At 34.8% G+C, this 23768-nt stretch overlaps 1 long non-coding RNA gene across 1 annotated transcript; it reads left to right on the forward strand.

Annotated features, from left to right (window-relative positions):
• The first annotated feature begins 1768 nt into the window (after positions 1 to 1768).
• On the forward strand, positions 1769 to 23541 carry LOC145239911 (uncharacterized). The gene is made up of 2 exons (XR_013862401.1): positions 1769 to 2052; positions 20868 to 23541. It is a non-coding gene; the product is annotated as an uncharacterized LOC145239911 (long non-coding RNA).
• The last annotated feature ends 227 nt before the right edge of the window (positions 23542 to 23768 follow it).

A 23768-nucleotide genomic window follows, 5' to 3' on the forward strand; every position in this document is an offset into this window, starting at 1 on the left:
ACAGACACCATCTTCGAAAAAGAAATGAGCACATCGATTTTCCTCAAATAGCTGCACTGACAGAATAGTCTGCCTTACCAAATGCATCCAGAGACATTCCAGATTGAAGCTACAATAATTTAATGGGACAAACTAACCAGACAGATGTGCAGTCAACTGTACACAAGGATATCCAATCCTTTAACTCAGAAAGTCCCAAAGTAAAATATACAAAGAGTGGTAGAAAAGTTCAACCACCAGAGAAACTTTCGCTATGAATTTGGGACTTGAAAGGGGTGTGAGGAATAATCGGAATTATCTCCCTGGGACTGTTAATCTATTGAACTCTTTTGGAACGAGAGACAAAAATGTAATGTAATCGAGCCCCACACGGGCTGTAAGAGTGAGTCAATAAATCCTGTTGTATTTCATATTTCTTTTTTGTTCTGTTAAACACTCCAAAACCTTACAATGAGAACAAAAGCCATTAACAGATACTACACTTGTATCGCTGTTCGCTGGATTCTAATTAGATGTTTAATAGGCAGACGAATTAGTAGGTTTACATCTAGAATCTTAAATGAAGGGCAGCTAATCATGAAGTTGATGAAATTGGGTTTGATAAAACTAAATTGCAAGTTTCATAATGTAATCATGTTGATAACAATAAGTTGCAAGTTTTATAATGTAATCATGTTGATAACAATAAGTTGCAAGTTTTATAATGTAATCATGTTGATAACAATAACTTGCAAGTTTTATAATGTAATCATGTTGATAATAAATTGCAAGTTTCATAATGTAATCATGTTGATAACAATAAGTTGCAAGTTTCATAATGTAATCATGTTGATAACAATAACTTGCAAGTTTTATAATGTAATCATGTTGATAACAATAAGTTGCAAGTTTCATAATGTAATCATGTTGATAACAATAAATTGCAAGTTTCATAATGTAATCATGTTGATAATAATAAGTTGCAAGTTTCATAATGTAATCATGTTGATAACAATAAGTTGCAAGTTTCATAATGTAATCATGTTGATAAAAATAAGTTGCAAGTTTCATAATGTAATCATGTTGATAACAATAAGTTGCAAGTTTCATAATGTAATCATGTTGATAACAATAAGGTTCAAGTTTCATAATGTAATCATGTTGATAACAATAAGTTGCAAGTTTCATAATGTAATCATGTTGATAACAATAAGTTGCAAGTTTAATAATGCAATAATTTTGATAACAATAAGTTTCAAATTTCAAAATGTAATCATTTTGATAACAATAAGTTTCAAGTTTCATGATATAATCATGTTGATAACAATAAGTTACAAGTTTCATAATGTAATCATGTTGATAACAATAAATTGCAAATTTCATAATGTAATCATGTTAATAACAATAAGTTGCAAGTTTCATAATACAATCATGTTGATAACAATACGTTACAAATTTCAAAATGTAATCATGTTGATAGCAATAAGTTTCAAGTTTCATAATGTAATCATGTTGAAAGCAATAAGTTATAAGTTTCATAATGTAAATCATGTTGTTATAAGAGTATCTGTTCTTCAGATGCTGCACTTCAATTTCTTGTTCTCTGTCAGTGCATGAGAAATCCTTCACGATTGAGACAATTTTTATTTTTGTTCTTTTTCTCCACGTTAAAAAACGACCCTGGTGTCTAATTTTGTCCCGTGGGGAGGCATTGTAAATAGGAACAATTCATTATTCTTAATTAATAGACGGATATTTGTACACGAGGAACAAAATAATGAGTACACCGTATTACGATGACGTAAATTCATTTTCTGTGTTGCAGTTGATTTTCTCTTAAAATAATTTCACGTATAAAGCGTGTTTTTCATCTTTTAATTTTGATTCTTTTATATTTTCATATATTTTATTTCTGAATGAATTGAACACACAAAACAAAAAAGTTGTATCAATTTACTGAAGAAAACTTAACGCACCAAACAAACTTCATGTTTTAAACGCAAAAGAAAAAAAAAAACAAAAAAAAAAAACAAATTCATCCTGACTTTTTTGTATTTAAATCCAGGAATTGAAGTAAGTTACTTTTTCTCTTTTTTATACACTAAAAAAATGTATTTAGTAATTCATGAAAAACTGTGAAACATTAAAGTAAGTTTATTTTCTATCGCAATCAAATAACAAAAATATTGATTTTGATACGCTTGAATAAAAAAAGTATGAATATCCTATTTTTAAAAAATCGCATAAACATATAATTTTCAATCTGACATGCAGATATTTTGGGCGCTGTTTTACACAAGGTCACTTCAGAGGGAGACAATTCAATTTTACTAAGAGATACTCACTGCTGATGCAATTCTCTCTCTATATAAGAGCCAGATACGTCCAAGGATGGAATACTGTTGCCACATATGGGCAGGAGCTGCTAGAAAAGACTTGTCCTGCCTTGATAGAGTTCAAAATAGACTTCGGGGCTTGGTGGGAGATGTCCTTTTCTCTTCGCTGCAACCTCTGTCTCACAGAAGAGATGTTGCGAGTTTGTCTCTGCTTTATCGTTATTTCCATGGAAAGTGTTCGACTGAGCTTCAATCTATGGTCCCCCCTCGCCAAACTTTCACAAGAAACACTAGACTAGCTGAAAACATTATCAATAATTTTCCCCACTCTTTATCTGTACCTAAACCTAAACATAGATTCCATGATCAAAGTTTCTTCCTTACGCCTGTGGAATTGTCTTCCGTTTTCCTGCTTTCCAGCTTTCTATAATATGGTTGTCTTCAAGTCCAACGTGAACAAGTTTCTGATGAGCCGTTCCACTTAGGTTAACAAATTTACCGAATTTCCATTACTATCGATTACTATATTGTCCTTTTGACTACTCTACACTCTTTAACCCTTATCCTTGAGTGGCCTATCGGCCTTGATAAGTGGTGACGTCTATGTAAAAAAAAAAAAAAAGATACGTTTATTTTTTCATCTCATAATTTAAGACGCTACTAATAACGATATTTTTATTAAATCAAAACACAAAAAAAAGCTGCAAGAATTTTTTATTTTAATCTAGCAAAGTTGATAAAATTAGTACAAAATCTAGTCTTTACGCTGCTATAAATAAAATCGTTTTTGTTTTTATGTCACAGTTTGATTTTTTCGACTACATTACAAAAAAAATGAAAATGCAACGATAGTTGTAGACTAGGCACCGCCAAAACTGGGGGGAGGGGGCAGGTCAGTACTTTTTGACGGACTGTCTTTTTAAAAATCTACTAAAAATGAGGTAATTATCCGATCAATACGAAATTTTCAGCGATTATTAAGAGAAGAATGCACTTTATAACAGTGTACTTATTTTTCATAAACGATATTTATATATATAGGCACCGCCAAAAATGGCCGCAAAATCAAGTTGTTTTTTAAAACGAAATTACATTTATTAAAATCCATTATTTCTGAGTAACTTTTTTTTTTCCAGAAAGATAAAACCCTGAATTCTATCATATAGAAAACAGAATAATGTAAAACTTTTTCTACTATTTTTAATTCAATTTTAAATGTTAAATTTTCCCAAAAAGTTAACAATTGACATTTTTTGTCTTGCACAAAAAACGTACTTAAATATTTAAAAAAAAGGGTTTTTGAAATAATTAATTAATTTATTTATTGTCTAACTAAGATTTAGGATGATTTTCTAAGAGAATATGCAAAAATATTATAATATAAGTACCTGAATTTCAAATAATTCCACTTATTCATATAGGTAACCAAATATTTCGCGTTGACGTAGAGTTCAGATCGACTCTGTTTACGTTTTCTTTTGATAAGAAAACTATGGAAGACCAAACAGGCCAAAAAAAACTTATTTTTCAGTGACGAAAATTTCAATGTATTATTAAGCTGAGGCTGGCCAGTACCAGATGGGTGACCATTTGTATGCGTTTGGTTTTTAATGTGTATGTGTGTGGGGGGCAGGCTCCCCAAAATGGGGGGGGGGCAATTTAAAGCTGAATAAAAAAAAAATATTTCAGCGCGTTTGGTCCACCGTAGTCGAAAGGCGGCAAACGTTTTCAAACGGGATCGAAAAAAATGATGCTATTTTTAACACAAAGGGCACAATATTTATCGAATTTTTTTTTTTGGTATCGATTATTCAAAGCATGCCCTGTTTAATAATGGTCATGCATTATTCGGCTCGCTAAAAAAAAATTGTTAATTTATTTATCAAAAATTTTAAAATAGCTTTTTTCGTATAAATATTAAAAAAATTTTTTTTTTGTTTTGCTTAACTTAAATTAATTATTTTACTTAACATATTCACCGAATTTCACACTTCAAAACTCAAAAGCGGGATAATTAAACACAATCGAAGTTCTGATATTCAGACGTCAAAATAAGGTATGCAAACAAATTTTTTTTTTTTTTTTTTTAATCTATAATTCTGTCCCTTACAATAACACAATATGTTGATTTCAGTTTCAGATGATTATTTTAAGCATATTTGTTCCCACTTCAAAACAAGGGGGGGTTTTGTAAGCAAAAAAATATATATAAATATCGTTTATGAAAAATAAGTACACTGTTATAAAGTTCATTCTTCTCCTAATAATCGCTGAAAATTTCGTATTGATCGGATAATTACCTGATTTTTGGTAGATTTTTAAAAAGACGGTCCGTCAAAAAGTACTGACCGGCCCCCCCAGTTTTGGCGGTGCCTATATATATATATTTTTTTTTTGCTTGTTTTGAAGTGGGGACAAATATGCTTAAAATAATCATCTGAAACTGAACACAACATATTGTGTTGTTGTAAGGGACAGAATTATAGATTAAAAAAAAAAATTGTTTGCATACCTTATTTTGACGTCTGAATATCAGAACTTCGATTGTGTTTAATTATCCCGCTTTTGAGTTTTGAAGTATGAAATTCGGTGAATATGTTAAGTAAAATAATTAATTTAAGTTAAGCAAAACAAAAAAAAATTTTTTTTAAATATTTATACGAAAAAAGCCATTTTAAAATCTTTGATAAATAAATTAACAATTTTTTTTAGCGAGCCGAATAATGCATTAAACAGAGCATGCTTTTAAGAATCGATACAAAAAAAATCGGTAAATATTGTGCCCTTTGTGTTAAAAATAGCATCATATTTTCTATCCCATTTGAAAACGTTTGCCGCCTTTCGACTACGGAGGACCAAACTCGCTGAAATAATTTTTTTTATTCTGCTTTAAATTGCCCCACCCATTTTGGGGAGCCTGGCCCCCACACACATATACATTAAAAACCAAACTCATGCAAATGGGAACCCATCTGGTACTGGCCAGCCTCAGCTTAATAATACATTGAAATTTTCGTCACTGAAAAATAAGTTTTTTTTGGCCTGTTTGGTCTTCCATGGTTTGCTTTTTATCAACTGCAAACGTAAACAGTGTCGATCTAGACTCTAGATCGACGTGAAATAAATGGTTGCCTATATGAATAAATGGAATTATTTGAAATCCAGGTACTCATATTATAATATTTTTGCATATTCTCATAAAAAATCATCCTAAATCTTAGTTAGACAACAAATAAATAAAATAATTATTTCAAAAACCTTTTTTAAAAAATATTCATGTACGTTTTTTGTGCAAGACAAAAAATGTCAATTGTTAACTTTTTGGGAAAATTTAATTAAAAATAGTAGAAAAGATTTACATTATTCTGTTTTCTATATGATAGAATTCAGGGTTTTATCTTTCTGGAAAAAAAAAAGTTACTCAGAAATAATGGATTTTAATAAATTTAATTTCGTTTTAAAAAACAACAACAACTTGATTTTTCGGCCATTTTTGGCGGTGCCTATTGTAGACGAATTAATTTTTCCTCTCATAATTTAGGATGAAAAAAACAACGATATTTTTATGAAGTCAAAACATTAAAAAAAAAACAAACAAAAAAAATAAAGAAAACTGCGGCGTTTTTTTTGTTTTTTTTATAACATTAATAATACAAAACATAGTCTTCACGCGACTATAAAGTGTGGTGAAAAGCCACTCGAACTTCTCAAAGTAAATCAGGAAATAAATTGCAACAAAGTTATGTTGCGACCTTTCGCTTTAGGTAATGTATTACCTTGGTCTTGTAAAAGATTATCAAAGATCAATTCCACTGGAAAAATAAGCCAACTCAATTACAACAATCTGTTCATTAACTGAAATTGGCGCCAAAAAGCCCTCATGATCGTGGCCAGAAGACCCTATTATATGCTTGTATATCCAATTAGAACAATCGTACAACAACACCTATTGCTATAAAATTGGCGGGGATTTCTCGGGTAAACTTTCCATCTCTCCCTAGCCAACAGCCGGTAAGTCCTGTTCTTGTATTTCCAACAAAAGAGAATCGTTTCTGTTTTCATATCACAATTTACGACGCTAAAACCAATGATGTTTTCATCAGATGGAAACATAAGCTTTGTTACAGTAAAAAAAAGTCGCCACAGCTTTAAAAACAGTTTCATCCTTGTTTTATTAAAGAGTTTGTTTGTTAAAATCACAATTGCCTCTTCCAACTATCGCTGCATTTTCCTTTATTTTCGAAAAAAAAAAAAAATCTTACCATAACATTTATTTTTAATTTAAAAAAGTAATACCCCCCCCCCAAAAAAAAACCGTAGTCGTAAAAATTCCATTTTTTTTTTAATGTTTTCATTCTATGGGTTTTAAACTTAAAGACTAATTTATTTTATAGAACCCCACCTTCACCATAATATTTACTTTGTAGCTAAAAAGAAAAAAAAAAGAAACAGTTGCCGCAACCTTCTTTTTCAAATGTTTTCATTTGATGAAAATATCATTGGTTTTAGCGTCGTAAATTGTGATTTGAAAACAGAAACGATTCTCTTAATAGTAGCATGAAGATTACGTTTTGTATTATTAATTTTATAAACTTTGTTACATAAAAAAATGCCGCAGTTTTCTTTTCTTTTTTTTTTAATGTGTTGACTTGATAAAAATATCGTTGGATTTTTCATATCAGTTGTAGTTCCTCTACAATTATCGTTGCATTTTCATTTTTTGTAATGCAGTCGAAAAAAAACCCAAAAAAAACCTGTAACATGAAAACAAAAACGATTCTCTTAATACATTTTGTATTATTAATGTTATCAACTTTGCTAGATTAAAAAAAATTCGTCGCAGCTTTTTTTTTTATGTTTTGATTTAATAAAAATATTGTTATTAGTAGCGGCCTAAATTATGTGTGGAAAAAAACTATTTAGAGGGTAAAGTAGATTACCCGGTGATAGCGTAAGCTCCGAGGGGTTGCAAAGGATGCCCTATGCGACCCCCCCCCCCACTGGGTCGAGTAACAAGTATTGTAGTACGGCGAGCAGCGAGTAACTAAGTTGTGCCAACCGTTCACCAGTAAGTCATTAACAGAAGGTATTTATTTTCGGAAAATTTACATAGTAAAAAATCAGAAAAATTTGGCACAAGGCCCAAGATGGGGGAGGGGAAAGGACGGTCTTCTCTGACTAGTGCTAACTAATCTAACCTAACTAGTTCCTACTTTCACTCTACTTGCACCATAATACCACATTCATACTATACATCCATCAGCGTATACATCCTTCATCAATCACCATAAGAACATCATACCATGATAACCTAATTAAAACCCATAAGAAAGGGGGGGGTTTGGGAAGATAAAAATTTTATATACAAAATAAAAATGAAATATTTACAATATTAGTAACAAAAGACCCCCCCCCCCCCGTTGTTAAACTATGGCAGATGCACCGATTCGCCAGTCGAAAGGGTGATGCGGGTCCGAACGCTTTATTTAAAACACCTCTTACGAAAACTTCGAAAGGGAACCCGCATCTCTGGCGAATCAAGCGATCTGTCACCTAATTTGGGAGGGGAGTGGGGTTAAAAAAAAAAAAAAAAAACGCAGGGACAAACTTAAAAGGGGCCTAATGATCGCTATCACACACTAGCTAGGTTATGAACAAAGAAGCCTAAATAATGGTCCTACTCTTGCCTATATCGTGACCTACTCTGGACTAAAAACGAGTCAGGGCTGACGTTCGTTCCTGTCACCCAAAATTCTTTTTCCTAAGGAACATCCAAGAACCAGTCAAGACTTGCTTCTCTCACCCGACACACACGCGCAACTGACACCCACCTTTCAACAAAGTCTGACGGAGAGAGTCTAACTCTCTCGGCCTTGATACGATCCTTTAAATAATGACGGAAGAGTCGTATAAGGTCGAGGGGAGCGAAATCCTCAGATCCATAGACCACTTTCATACGTGTGTTCCAGATAACACCTCTCATCACAGCTAGCAAGGTCAAACACAAATCTTTTCTGAGCCTATCCGTTGTCGGAGCCCAATTGCTACAGACATTAATAGGAACCAAGGTTAATGAGGATGTGTTTAGTATGCGGACCATGAGACCTGTAACAAACTCAATCAGCGGCGCCACGATGCGACAATAAACGAAGGCGTGACATAAAGTCTCGTCCTCATCGCCGCACCGTTTACAAATAGGCGAATCCACCAAGCCAGCTGAGTGGAGTCTCTTACCGACCCAGAGAGCATCCCGAATTACCAGCCAGGTCAGGGAAGCCTCGTCGTTAGTGAGGCATCCTGACCCAGGCGCCCAAGGCCAGATTGAGCGGAGCTGCTCCTTCGTCAAAGGGAGCCTCCCACCGATGACATCCGTTACGGATCCCCTCACTAAAACCCGATATAATGCCTTTCGGGACAACAGCAGAGTGTTAGAGAGGCTTTCCTTCACTCTTAAGAGGGACTTCAGTGCGCGCCGGCACTCGCGATAGAAGGGACATTCACCTCGGGGCAACCTGTGTGCCTCCCCCTCGGAGTAGTGCACCCCTCTCAAAGCCGGGAAGGCTTTCTTGGTGTCCTCCATCCAGAGGCCACCGTTTTCCCTATCTTGTGTGCACATTCGATCTAGGTAGTAGAGCCGTAGCGTGTATAGCCGAATCTCCACGTTTGGCATACCTAGACCACCTTCAGAAGGATGTAGGTAGCAGACATCGCGACAGACCTTAGGGGCCCTTCCAAGCCATAAGAAGTTGAAAAGAGCCCTCTGCAAATATAGCAGTGTATCTGACGGGATTGGAAGCACTGATAGACGATAAATAGCGATTGGATAGATGTGAGTATTACACACCTCCGCTCGCCCCTTTAATGAAAGGTTTCTACTGATCCACCGTGAAGCTGCAGACCGTACCGCTTTCAGAACCTCCGACCAATTTTTCTCCAGCTGGAGGTCAGGACCAAACCAGACGCCGAGTATCTTGCAAGGCCCATCACTCCAACTAAAGGGCCCCTGAAGGGGCATACCCCTCCAGGCACCAATGCGCAAACCTGAAGACTTGTCGCAGTTAATTTTGGCCCCTGTTACCGTTTCATACAATCTGATTTCTACACCGACGACACTAATCTCAGCACTGCTCGTTACAAGCACAGTTACGTCGTCGGCATAGGCGGAGTACTTCGCCTGGGCATCCACACCTGGCAAAGTGATTCCGCGTAGGACCGGATTCACCGTTAGCCTGCGCAAAAATGGCTCGATCGCAAGCACATATAGCATGGGTGATAACGGGCACCCTTGACGAATGGAACATGACAAACTGAAGGGTCTCGACCTCTTCCCATTTACTTCCACCATCACCGCGGGGTTAGCATAGAGAAGATGAACCCAAGAGCAAAATTGCGGGCCAAAACCGGCCGCCGATAAAACAGCCCCCAAGTACCGATGGTCAACCCTATCGAAGGCTTTGGACTGATCTAAATTGATCAGCGCGGCCTCAGTGTCGACTTTTTCTATCATCAGGCGTATCGAGTGCAAGTTATCCTGGATTGTCCTGCCCTTCACGGCACACGTTTGCTCGGGGCTAATAAGATGAGCCAGGACAAGCTGCAGACGAATTGCGAGAATCTTGGCCAAAATCTTTAACTCAGCGTTAAGCATCGTTAAGGGCCTGAAATTACCTAACCCATCCCCACCATCTTTGCTTTTACGAACAAGCTTTATCACACCCATGGTAAAGTACTTGGGGATTGAGCCGTTCCTAAACCATGAGTTAAACAAAACCGTCAGCAAGGGGACAAAGATGTGCGACAACCTCAAATACACTTCGTAGGGAAGACCATCGATCCCCGGTGACTTATTAAGGCCGACCCGCTTTAAGGCTTCAATGACTTCATCCTCCGTTATGCCACCTTCGCACCTAGCCGCTTCGGTCGTCGAAAGACGAGAAAAGTCAGCCAAATAGGTGTCAAACTGTTCTAATGACAGACCGGGTTCCATGGAAAAAAGCTCCTGGAAATGGGATCTAAACGCCTCCAGCACACCCTGGTTTGTGGTCACGGTACGCCCGTCCGGCAATGTGACACGAGCGATGTGCCTATTAGCCGCTTTCCTAAGCTCCTCTGCACGCAGTTCAGCGGCCATGTTTGTTGCTTCCTGGGGCATTCTTTTTAACCTAGCCCTAATCGCTAAGGCTTGGTGCTCCTTTTCAGCAAGGGAGGCAAGCCGAGCCCTAATTATATTAATGCTAGCACTATCCCCCTCCTTCACCGCCCGATCTAGTCTAGACTCTAGTGTCACTTTAGCTGCCCTAGAATCTAGATTGAGTCTTTTGCTAAAGTCAGCAGCAAAGGACCTAATGGCTTCCTTAACTTTTACTCACCACTTATTCCCAATAATTGCCCCCGTCAATTCCCGCTGTAGGGTTAGTAATAGCCCGTCACGGAAGCCCTTCACATCGAACAACGACGTGTTGAGCTTCCAGTAACCGGCTAATCTAGGCTTAGGTCTATCTAAGTTTACCCGTACACGAACAAGTCTGTGATCCGAGTAAACTATATTGTGGAAACTTGGACAATCCAATACTCCTACGTTGACTCGCCTAACTAAGAACCGGTCGATATAGCTCGAGAGCTGTATCGAATCGGAGCCGCCTCTACCTGTCCAAGTCCACACTAAGTCACGGGGCTTTTCATTTCAGAATTTGTCGATAAGATCAAACTTATCCACAAATTCATGAAATACAACAGCATCCCGATCTCTGTTAGTTCCCCTAGATGTTAACCCAAATCGATCTAACTCGGGATCCAGGATGGCGTTCCAGTCTCCCGCTAAGATAACCGTTCTGGAAACATCTATGAACTGCTCGATCCGCCGAAAAAAACCAGCCAGCTCAGAATGGCTATTGGGCGCATAAACCCCAATAAGACGTAATGCCCTACCCTTTATGGTAACATCCAAAACACATAGTCTTCCCTCCGGATCCAAGTAACACGGGTCACACGACGCATCTAGAGACCTTTTAACTAGCCAGGAAACCCCTCTCGAGCGAGAATTATAGTGCGCTGAGTAAGCCTCAAAGGTCTTAGACAGTGCACCCAAATGGTCACCAGGAATAAGGTGGGTTTCCTGCACACAACAGATATCCACTCCGAGGTGCTGCAGGTCCAAACTCAAGCGCCATTTGCGCGAGTCGGCCCTTAGCCCTCGGACATTTAAACTAGCAAGCTTGAGATCCATGGTGGTGCCTTAGAGTTGAGTACCAGAAACGAACATCGCGGTCGTGAGCGTGCCGACAGCTCTCGTGAGGGAATAGGTACCCATCGCAGTATCGATGAGGCCGTCAACCGCCGACAGGCAGGGGATAGGTTAGTTTTACTATCCTATACAAGGAGGGGTGCATTTTAACCGGGACCCTCCCAACACAACATTTTTTTAGGCTTTTTATATCAGAGTCTTTAAAGATAGCTAGGGGAGGGGAAAGATTAAAGGTCTTGTTTGCCTCCTCCAGCATTTGCCATAGGTCCTTAGCTTCTTCTCTTTTTCTTATTACGGTTAAAACCCTTCTTGCATTGGGGAAGTTGGTGGGGGTGTCTATTAGCTTCCCCCCTACCTCCCTGAAATCGGCTAACTTGCCTAGGTCCGGGCCTTTTAGGTTTTTGCTGTTATTAATAGCAGCTGTATTAAGGATACAGATATCCTTTCCAGGGAGGTAGAGGGTTTTTTTCTTTTGTTCAATAGCGGGGGTAGTATCCATGTTAGTAGGGTCAGTAGGGTTTTTTTCAGGAGAGGCAGGAGGAGTGTTGTGAGGGGACTTAGAGGTGGCTGTAACAGGAGTGGAGGATTTGTGTTTCTTGAGGGGACTTAGTGGTGTTAGTTTGGATATTTTGGGAGAAATGAGAGTTGTGACTGGAGGAGGCATTTTGAAAGGAGAAGGAGTTTTGGATGTAGTGGGGGACTGACTTATTAATTTTATGTTTTTTGGTGGAGGTGATTTGCACGGGGATTGGGGTGTTTTCTTTTTTTGAGAGTCCAGTTTCTTTTTTAGGTTAACAATTTCGAGGTATTTATCCTTTCCCGGGTCATTTTTGAGCATGGCTTGCTCTCTCTGTTGCTCGAGGCTCAGGCGTCCAGGGGTTTTCTTCCCGGGGGCGATCTGCCAGGGTTCTCCTCTGAGTGGTTCATCCGGGGTTGTATCGTGGCTGGTAAGTTTAGGAAAGCTTGTGGTGGTTGTGCTTCCCAGGTGTTGTCCGGTGAGTCTTTTGGGGTTTGGTGTGGGTTTCTTTAAGGGGCATTCCGATGTCAGATGCCCAATTTCACTACAGTTCCAACAAGTTGGTCTCCTGCCAGCTACTATAATGGGTAATTTTTCTTCTCCTACTTCTAGGAAATAAGGAATGTTTGTGAAGTTTTCTTTATCGAGGAGAATGTCAAAAGACCATATTCCATGGAACTCGTCAACTTGGACGGATACCATTTCTCCAAATTTCAAAAAGAAGGCACCGAGATGTTCTCCTTCGATGTGGTGTGGGACGTGAAAAACTGAAACCGTAGTTTGTCGTTTCCCCATATATTCGGTCCTCAGAATGTATTGCGCTGTAATAATTTCTTTCTGCGATATTGTAATGCATTCTTCAGGAGAGTTCAGAAGAATGCTCCAGGTATTATAACCCTTACATTTAATGATGCGTAAGGGTCTAACTCCTGCTGTGGCCAAGAGGTTGATGACGATGTCTGCTGTTGCTCTGATAACTTTTTTAGTCTTCCTGTCCACAACAAATAGTGTTAGGCACTTTTTTCTAATCTCCTCTAATTTGGGCAGGTTGACAATTAAGCCGGTGTCGTTGACGAGTTCCAGGCATTGTTTTGCCTTTTCCACAAAGTCCTTAACGTCAATGTCAATTTTGGGGGGTTTAGACCAACTGTTAGGCAAAGAAGGTGTGGCACTTTCCTGCTCCATGGTGTCAACAATAATGGGCGTCTGGCTCGCAGCAGCGGCCATAGCCGAACCGTTAAAAAACGGTTAAAAAATGTTCAAACAAAACTGTTATAAAAACAGTAAAAAGTAGAGCAAAAAAAAAAAAAAGAAAAAGAAAATCCGACTCGGTGAAGAAGAAGGAAAGGAAAAAGACAGAGAGGAGATAATAGACTTACAAAATAATCGCAGCGTAGACTGAATAATCGTAGCGTTGAGAGGGAGAGTCATTAACAGAACTGGTACTAGTCAGAGACACAATTCTTTTATAACAGAAGAATTGTGCCTCCCCCTACTCCTCCAAGTCTATAAGAGACTCGTCCTCTCAACCACTCAGATTAGAATTTCGCCCTCGAGGCCGGCGCTACCAAGTAAGCAATCTTCTTTTTTATTTTTATTTTTATTTTCTCACATATGAGATGAAAAAGATAGGCGTATCTCTTAGTAAAAAAGAGGTGTCTCCCTCTGCACAGTGACCTTGTGTAAAACAGCGCCAATTTTTGTAAAAAAAAATCTGTTTATTTATGTAAAACTTATGTAATTTCTCAGCAAATAATATTTGTCAGACAACTGAGCACAAAAAACTGCTTTTTCCCCCCGGTATTTCATTGTTTTAAGATAAAAAATTTTTTTTTCTGAATATGTCGCTAAAAATTTAAGTAAAACATGTACGAATGTACCTAAACATTTTAATTAAATTCGAAAAGTGTTGCATTGTTTTTTCGATATTTAATTATAACTTTTATAAATACATCTCATAGATCTTTTTTTGTTTGCTTGTTTATACTTACCTATTATGTCACTAAAACTTCCGTTTAATTATTTTATATTTCATCCAATATTTCAGATTTTGGAATGAGGATAACTTTAATTTTTATAAACTTTACTTTTAATATGAACCAATTTATCGGCCATCACAAAGGAGTAGAAACTTAATTTAGAAAAAAGATATTGGTAAATCTTTATAATCAAACCCAGCATAGTTTATGATCGATAAAAAAAAAATCAGAATCCACTTTTGTTTGCTATTACATTTTTAAAGCTTAAAATAACTGCAAAGAAGGAATTAAAAAAATAAGATAAGATTTAAATTTTGTTACAACTGTTTGTCTAAACTATAAAATGACCCTTTTGTTTATTAAATTGTTAGGTGAAATCAGTGGCGTAGCATCAGTTTTTGCCGCTTGGAGCTGTTGTAAAATTCCCCTCCTTCCTGACATACAATTACCTGTTTTGCCCCTCCCTCAGGCATATAACAGCATATTTTGCACACCCCCCCTCGCTGACATATAATTACATGTTTTTCCCCTCCCCTGCTGACATATAATTACATGTTTTGCCCCTCCCCTGCTGACATATAATTACATGTTTTGCCCCTCCCCTGCTGACATATAATTACATGTTTTGCCCCTCCCCTGCTGACATATAATTACATGTTTTGCCCCTCCTCTGCTGACATATAATTACATGTTTTGCCCCTCCCCTGCTGACATATAATTACATGTTTTGCCCCTCCCCTGCTGATATATAATTACATGCTTTGCCCCTCCTCTGCTGGCATATGATTACCTGTTTTGCCCGACCCCCTCGCTTGCATATGATTACCTGTTTTGCCGCCCCCCTCACTGCTGGCATATGACAACTTGTTGAAACCTTTAAAATTCCAAAAAACTAGGCACTGCCAAAACTGGGGGGGGGGGGAAGGTAAGTACTTTTTGACGGACCGTCTTTTTAAAAATCTACCAAAAATCAGGAAATTATCCGATCAATACGAAATTTTCGGCGATTATTAAGAGAAGAATGAACTTTATAACAGTACTTATTTTTCATAAACGATATTTATATATATATTTTTTTTTTGCTTACAAAAGCCCCCTTGTTTTGAGGGGGTACAAATATGCTTAAAATAATCATCTGAACCTGAACACAACATATTGTGTTGTTGTAAGGGACAGAAAAAAATTGTTTGCATACCTTATTTTGACGTCTGAATATCAGAACTTCGATTGTGTTTAATTATCCCGCTTTTGAGTTTTGAAGTGTGAAATTCGGTGAATATGTTAAGTAAAATAATTAATTTAAGTTAAGCAAAACAAAAAATTTTTTTTTTTAATATTTATACGAAAAAAGCCATTTTAAAATCTTTGATAAATAAATCAACCATTTTTTTTAGCGAGCCGAATAATGCATGACCATTATTAAACAGGGCATGCTTTGAAGAATCGATACAAAAAAAAATTCGATGAATATTGTGCCCTTTGTGTTAAAAATAGCATCATTTTTTCGATCCCGTTTGAAAACGTTTGCCGCCTTTCAGCTACGGTGGACCAAACGCGCTGAAATAATTTTTTTTATTCTGCTTTAAATTGCCCTCCCCCCATTTTGGGGAGCCTGGCCCCCACACACATACACATTAAAAACAAAACTCATACAAATGGTCACCCATCTGGTACTGGCCAGCCTCAACTTAATAATACATTGAAATTTTCGTCACTGAAAAATAAGTTTTTTTGGCCTGTTTGGTCTTCCATAGTTTTCTTTTTATCAAATGCAAACGTAAACATTGTCGATCTAGACTCTAGATCGATACGAAGTAACTGGTTTCCTATATGAATAAGTGGAATTATTTGAAATCCAGGTACTTATATTATATTTTTGCATATTATCTTAGAAAATCATCTTAAATCTTAGTTAGACAACAAATAAATAAAATAATTATTTCAAAAACCTTCTTTTTTTTTTTAAATATTTATGTACGTTTTTTGTGCAGGACAAAAATCTCAATTGTTAACTTTTTGGGAAAATTTAACATTTAAAATTTAATTAAAAATAGTAGAAAAAGTTTTACATTATTATGTTTTCTATATGATAGAATTCAGGGTTTTATCTTTCTGGAAAAAAAAGTTACTCAGAAATAATGGATTTTAATAAATGTAATTTCGTTTTAATAAACAACAACAACTTGATTTTTCGGCCATTTTTGGCGGTGTCTAGAAAAAACCCTCAAAATATTTATTTTCATTGAACTAATGTTTACACAATTCCCTTCAGATAATGTTTACACATTTTCCACTTTTTTAAAATGTTAAGTTAACAATTTCTTTTCAATAATTTTGTAATGTTGTAACCCTTTGGCTATGATCATAGTGCAGTATCTGTATAAATTGTAGCAAGCAAGGCCAAGGGTCAAAACATAATAATAATAATTATTATTATTATTATTATTATTATTATTATTATTATTATTAAATGATTTGAGCGATGGTGGGTCGCTGGATCAATTATTATGACTAGAAAAATAAACAATTAGATTGGGAAAAGTGATTGACAGCTGAAATAATAATATCGCTAGAAAAGGAATGTGAAAATAGAAAATAGATGTAAACATGATTTTGGTTTGCATAAACAAATAACTAGATTGAGGTTACATCAGATGTTGGTATGAGACACATAATGAGATTTTAGGCAGTAGTTAGCTGGACATCAGAGAGAATAGACGACTCAAGAGGGGAGTTGGTCTCTCCATAACTCAAGGAACAGCATCATCTCAGGCAGCTAAGATGTAAAGATGTTGCAATCTTTGACGATGTCAGTTGAAATCATGAAAATAAATGTTCGTAAATAATTCAACTGTGTTGTGATTTACGCCTGTCAAAAAGAACTGTGTGAACTGTTGCATAAATGTTAAAATGTACTCACTAGACGCTCAACTAAATGATACAATGTATATACATACACGCATTTACACGTACATGAATATGCAGATAAAATATAAACTCCACTATTCAACATGTACGTTGTTATGGAACATATCTATATACACATTACACAACAAACCCCTTTTTAAAGCCCTATAACAATTTGAATAATAATAAGTATGTAAACATTAATCTGAAGGGAATTATATAAACGAATCTCTCGACAGAGGCTACCTTTCTAGGACAATTGCTCTTGACATACCAAAGGACTTTGATAGAGTATGGCATAAAGGTTTACTTCACAGGATCTCCAGCTACGGTATAGCTGAAAATGTATTCTCAATTATTGAATCATTTCTCTTTGATAGGTTAATAAGAGAAGTGGTTGATGGGCAGAAATCAGAAGCTCACAGTATTAATGCGGGAGTCCCGCAGTGGTCCATCCTGGGCCTAACTCTCTTCCTGATCTACATTAATGATCTTTCAAATCACATCCTTAAATCATTCATAGACATTTATACTGATGACGCTACTATCTATGGTAGCACATCTAAGACCATAAACGAGCAAGTTCTCTCCGATTCTCTCTCCTCTGATCTTAAGCAAGTGGCACAATGATGAAAGAGGCAGCTTGTTACTTTTAATGTATCTAAAACGAAGCTTTTATCTTTACATCATCAACGCTCTGATCCCCATCTGGCATCAATTGAAATGACTGGCTCTCGTCTTGAGGAGGCCTCATATTTTGACAAGCTTCTGGGCTTGACCTTTACTCGTGATCTTAAATGGAACACATGCATTACATCCATTGCCAAGGCCGCTGGAAAAATGGTGGGATCCTTCTATCGATCCAGTAGATATCTCACTGCTGATGCAATTCTCTATCTACAGGTATGTCCAAGGATGGAGTACCTTTGCCACTTCAGGACAGGAACTGCTAGAAAGGACTTATCCTGCTTTGATAGAGTTCAAAATAGACTTCGTAGCCTCGTAGAGGATGTCCTTTTCTCTTCCCTGCAACCTCTTTCTCACAGAAGAGATGTTGCAAGTTTGTCTCTGCTTTATCGTTATTTTCATGGCAAGTGCTCAACTGAGCTCCAATCTATGATCCCCCCTTGCCAAACTTTCACAAGAAACACTTGTCTAGCAGAAACGACTATCAATAATTTCCCCCACTCTTTATATGTGCCTAAACCTAAATGTACATTCCATGAACAAAGCTTCTTTCTTAGAACTGAACACCTATGGAATTGTCTTCGGTTTTCCTGCTTTCCAGCTGATTACAATATGGTTGTCTTTAAGTCTAACGTAAACAAGTTCTTAATGAGCCGTTCCACTTAAGTTTACAAATTTACCGAATTTCCATTACTAACAATTACTATATTGTCCAATTTCTACTGTACACACTTTAACCCTTATCCTCGAGTGGCCTCTTGTCCTTGATAAATGGTGATGCCTATGTAAAAAAACAACAAAAAACGTTAATACAAAATAAAAGAAACTAAATATTTATTTTCAAAACAAAAACGTATAATTCAAGTGATAAAAAAATGTTAAATTAATTGGCTACACAAACAAATGTAATAATAAATTTGAATGATAACATTCGCACCTGAAAATGTTATGAAATGATAAAATCATTTTTATTTCGCTAAATAACATGTTTGTATCACAGAGAGGATAGTCCGATGTAGTTTTCTTTTCTTATTCTTCATAATGTTATTAAGAGATCGAGCCTCTTGAAGAGAAAAAAACGTCTTGTATTGGCGCTTTTTGAAATCCTTGTGTGTAATTGCTCAGTTTAAGTGCAAAATTTAAGAAATGGAAAGTCACACATTTTATAAATCTTTTTTTATATATAAATTTAAATGAGAATATTTGAAATTTGACTACATAAATTTCAATGAGAACATTTGAAAACATTAAAAGATTGATAAAATCATTTTTATTTACTTTTTTATTGTTATTTCCGACTTTTCACAAAATAAACATGGCTGTATAAAGGAGATGGGGATGTAGTTTTCTGAGTATAAAAGAAAATTTATTTAATTTGTTATTTTCATTACCAGATCCAATACAATCAAGAACATCAAAAGTTCGGAACACTAACCTATGTATTTTGCTTATAAAAATCAATGTTTAGTTTTTAGTTTTTTACAATTCATTCGAACACCTTCGCTGAATTTATTAATCTAGTGTTGACTATACGTTTACTGTAAATATTTAAATATTTTTATTAATCTAGTGTTTAATGTAATTTTACTGTACATATTTAAATATTTTTTATTAATCTAGTGTTAACTATACCTTTACTGTAAATATTTTAATGTTTTACATTAATCTAGTGTTGACTGTAACTTTACTGTAAATATTTAAATGTTTTTCATTAATCTAACGTTCCCAATGCTTTTACTGTAAATATTTAAATGTTTTTCATTAATCTAGTACTGAATATAATTTTACTATAAATATTTAAATGTTTTTTATTAATCTAATGTTGACAATACCTTTACTGTAAATATTTAAATGTTTTACATTAATCTAGTATTGAATGTAATTTTACTGTAAATATTTAAATGTTTTTTATTAATCTAATGTTGACAATACCTTTACTGTACATATTTAAATGTTTTACATTAATCTAGTATTGAATGTAATTTTACTGTAAATATTTAAATGGTTTTTATTAATCTAATGTTGACAATACCTTTACTGTAAATATTTTAATGTTTTACATTAATCTAGTATTGAATGTAATTTTACTGTAAATATTTAAATGGTTTTTATTAATCTAATGTTGACAATACCTTTACTGTAAATATTTTAATGTTTTACATTAATCTAGTGTTGACTGTAACTTTACTGTAAATATTTAAATGTTTTTCATTTATCTAGTATTGAATGGAATTTTACTATAAATATTTAAATGTTTTAATTAATCTAATATTGACAATAGCTTTACTGTAAATATTTAAATGTTTTTCATCAATCTAATGATGACAATATCTTTACTGTAAGGGTAATCCCCTCTCAAATTATCCAGAAAAACATCTTTGACACCCTTACCTCTCACAGTTTTTCTAAATTTTCACCATATGTTGGTATCATAAAAACTAGAGAATTCTGAAAATTTGAGCTTTTAACCCTAAGCGGTTCTGGAAATATCGCACTTTTGGTATTTTACGTATATTGCATCAAGGCACAAATTCACTTTTAGGCAATGTTTTTAGGCATAAATCAAATCTAGACTAGGTAGAAACTTTAAAATTTTCATGAACAGGGGTTTTCACATGAGGAATCAAAACATCACGAAAAACATTTAAATATTTACATTAAAGCTATTGACAATGTTAGATTAATGAAAGACATTTAAATATTTACAGTAAAGATATTGTCTACATTAGATCAATGAAAAACCTTTTAATATTTACAGTAAAGATATTGTCTACATTAGATCAATGAAAAACCTTTTAATATTTACAGTATAGGTATAGTCAACACTAGATTAATGGAAAACATTTAAATATTTACACTAAAATATTGTCAACACTAGATTTACTTTACTGTAAATATTTAAATGTTTTCATTAATCTAGTATTGACTAGACCTTTATCATAAATATTTATATGTTCTTCATTAATCTGTTGTTGACTTGACCTTTATCTTAAATATTTAAATGTTTTTCATAAGCTAACGTTTACTGTAAATATTTTACTTTGTTTCTACAATTTGTTAAAACGCATATTTAAAGAAACGTTTTCAGGTAAAACATATAGAAATGCATTAACGCATGATTGGTACTAAACTCTCCATAGCTTTTTAGACCATAATCTCACTAGAAAACTGAATGTGAATTGGAATACTAACAAGTGAGTTTCATCTTTTATTTGCAGATGTTCCTGCTTGAACGCCTTTGTTGAATTTGAATTGATCATTACTTTCTGTAAGATTTACTGGTGAAAACATTTAATCTTGTAATGTATGTGGATGTTCTTGTTCTGCTGATTCAACAATGTTCAAACATATGAAAAGTCACACTGGCAAAAGACATATTCTTGTAATTTATGTAAATATTCTAGTTTTTTGAAAGCAAGCTTAGCAAAACATGAGCACTCACATTAGCGAAAAACCATATTCTTGTGAGGTATGTGAATATTCTTGTTCTGTTAAATCAAGTTTAGTTAGGCATATGAGAACTCACACTGGTGAAAAACCATATTCTTGTGAATTCTGTGAATATTCATTTTCTGTTAAATCAAATCTAGTTACACATATCAGAGGTCACACTGGCGAGAAGCCATATTCTTGTAACATCTGTGAATATTCCTGTATTGGAAAATATCAATTATCTAAACATATTAGAACACACACTGGCGAAAAGCCATATTCTTGTGAAATATGTGAATTTCATTGTTCTTCTAAATCAAGTTTAAATGTGCATATGAGAACTCACACGGACGAAAAGCCATATTCTTGTGAGCTATGTAAATATTCTTGTTCTGTTAAATCAAGTTTAGTCATACATATGAGAACTCACACTGGTGAAAAACCATATTCTTGTGAATTCTGTGAATATTCTTGTGCTGTTAAATCAAATCTAGTTACACATATAAGAAGTCACACTGGAGAAAAACCATATTCTTGTAACAACTGTGAATATTCCTGTACTGGAAAATATCAATTTTCTAAACATATGAGAACACACACTGGCGAAAAGCCATTTTCTTGTGAACTATGTGAATTTTATTGTTCTTCTAAATCAAGTTTAATTGTGCATATGCGAATTCACACGGGGGAAAAGCCATATTCTTGTGAAATATGTGAATATACTTGTACTATTAAATCAAGTTTGGTGAGACATATGAGAACTCACACTGGTGAAAAGCCATATTCTTGTAACATCTGTGAATATTCTTGTTCTCAGAAACAAGCTTTAGAGAAGCACATGAGAACTCACACTGGGGAAAAGCCATATTCTTGTGAAATATGTGACTATGCTTGTTCTGTTAAATCAAGTTTAGTAACACATATGAGAACTCACTTGAATGCCTACTAGACACTGTCCTCGAGTGTCTAAGTTCTCTCTGTACAGGGGTTTGTCAGAACAATCTGGCATGAGGATACTTTTTCCACAGAAGTAAACCCTGACCAAATATTCAAAATCACATAGTATTCGCAGCCCAAATAAGATCTCCTCACTACGACTAATCCACAGCTTTTCCGAGGAATGGTACACCTTCTCCAAGTGATATTACCTCAAGTAATAGCGCGAAGCTGGATACTCCACCAGACTAGATAAATTCTTGTCCTGGAATCCAGTAAGACTAAGAGACCAACATGAAAGATATACTACAATGTATAAAAATGGTTAATTGGGGAGAGGAAAATTATGTTCTTAATTCTTTACTTACTCAGTGCTTGAGAGATAAAGACTTAATGGAACATTCGAATATCTATGTATCTCATATGGAGTTCAAGTGTTAGCCCCAGGTTGTGGGCCCCTTGATTTCTGAGAACTTCAACTGAAGTAAAATAAAACAACAAAGGGTCTAAACCATTTTCCTATGGATGATGTGCTCATTCTTTTTCTACTAAATCAAATTTAGTTATACATATGAGAAATCACAGTAGTGAAAATGAATCTTTAGAAATACATCCCTGGAAGACCAAGCTGTGACAAAATACAAATAGCAGCCATAAAGGGAACAACATCTATTCTTAAAAGAACCCTCCTGATTGATCCAGGAGGGAGCCTCTTCATCTCTTAAAACTTAATGAAGTAAAATAGAGAAAAAAACAGTGAAGAGCCATATTCATGTGAATATTGTTGTTCTATTAAAGCAAATTTACTGAAAAATCTGAGAATTCACAAATCAATAAACAGTCAAACTAAATAAGATAATATAATATTTGAAGATATCAAAGACTTTAAGAATAAAAACTTTTTAAAAATACCACCTTCAATACTTAATAACCACAAATAGTTAATATAATGTAAAACAAAAAACAATAAATACTATGAAAATTTGAACAAACTTTTACAAAAAATACTGGATTCAGCACATAATAACCCACCAAAAGTGTTACTGTGCTGTAAATCAAACAACCAAACAATACTATAAATATTAGTTGAAGATAAAGAACTTTTACCTCCAAATATTTGGTTTTACCCCAAAAAGATTCATATGCTGTAAAACAAAAGATGAGAACAAATTTAATGTATAGTTTAAGTATAAGCCTTAAAAGTTACCGGTTCCAATACATAATTTACCTCCAAACGGCTAATATGCAATAAGACAAACAGCATCAAAAATTAAATATTGGAAAATATAAAACCTTTTCCAAAATTACTGGTTTCAACACATAATAACCCCAAAAGGTTAATATGTTATAAAACAAACAACACAAACAAATACAATGAATATTTAAAGTTATAAAAGCTTTATTTTTTTAAGGATTGCTCGTATCAAGACGTAATAATCCAAAAAGAAATTGTATTTAAAAAAAAAGACACAAACAAATACAATGAATATTTTAAGATATAAATATTTTTCCAAACAACACAAATACAATGAATATTTGAAGATATAAGTTTTCTTTTAAAAAATAGTGTTTTTAACACGTAATAATCCAAAAAAAGTTAATGTTTTGTAAAACAAGCAATACAAACAAATATAATGAATATTTGAAGATGTAAAAGTTCTTTTTTAAAAAATTACTGGTTTCAACATGTGTGACGTTATCATCTTGAGGGAGCGAATTGCTCCCTATTGAGGAGATTGAGATCCTCCTAA

Source organism: Euprymna scolopes, chromosome 19, assembly GCF_053919585.1.
Source record: "Euprymna scolopes isolate OS-2025 chromosome 19, ASM5391958v1, whole genome shotgun sequence".
Taxonomy (NCBI): Eukaryota; Metazoa; Mollusca; class Cephalopoda; order Sepiida; family Sepiolidae; genus Euprymna; species Euprymna scolopes.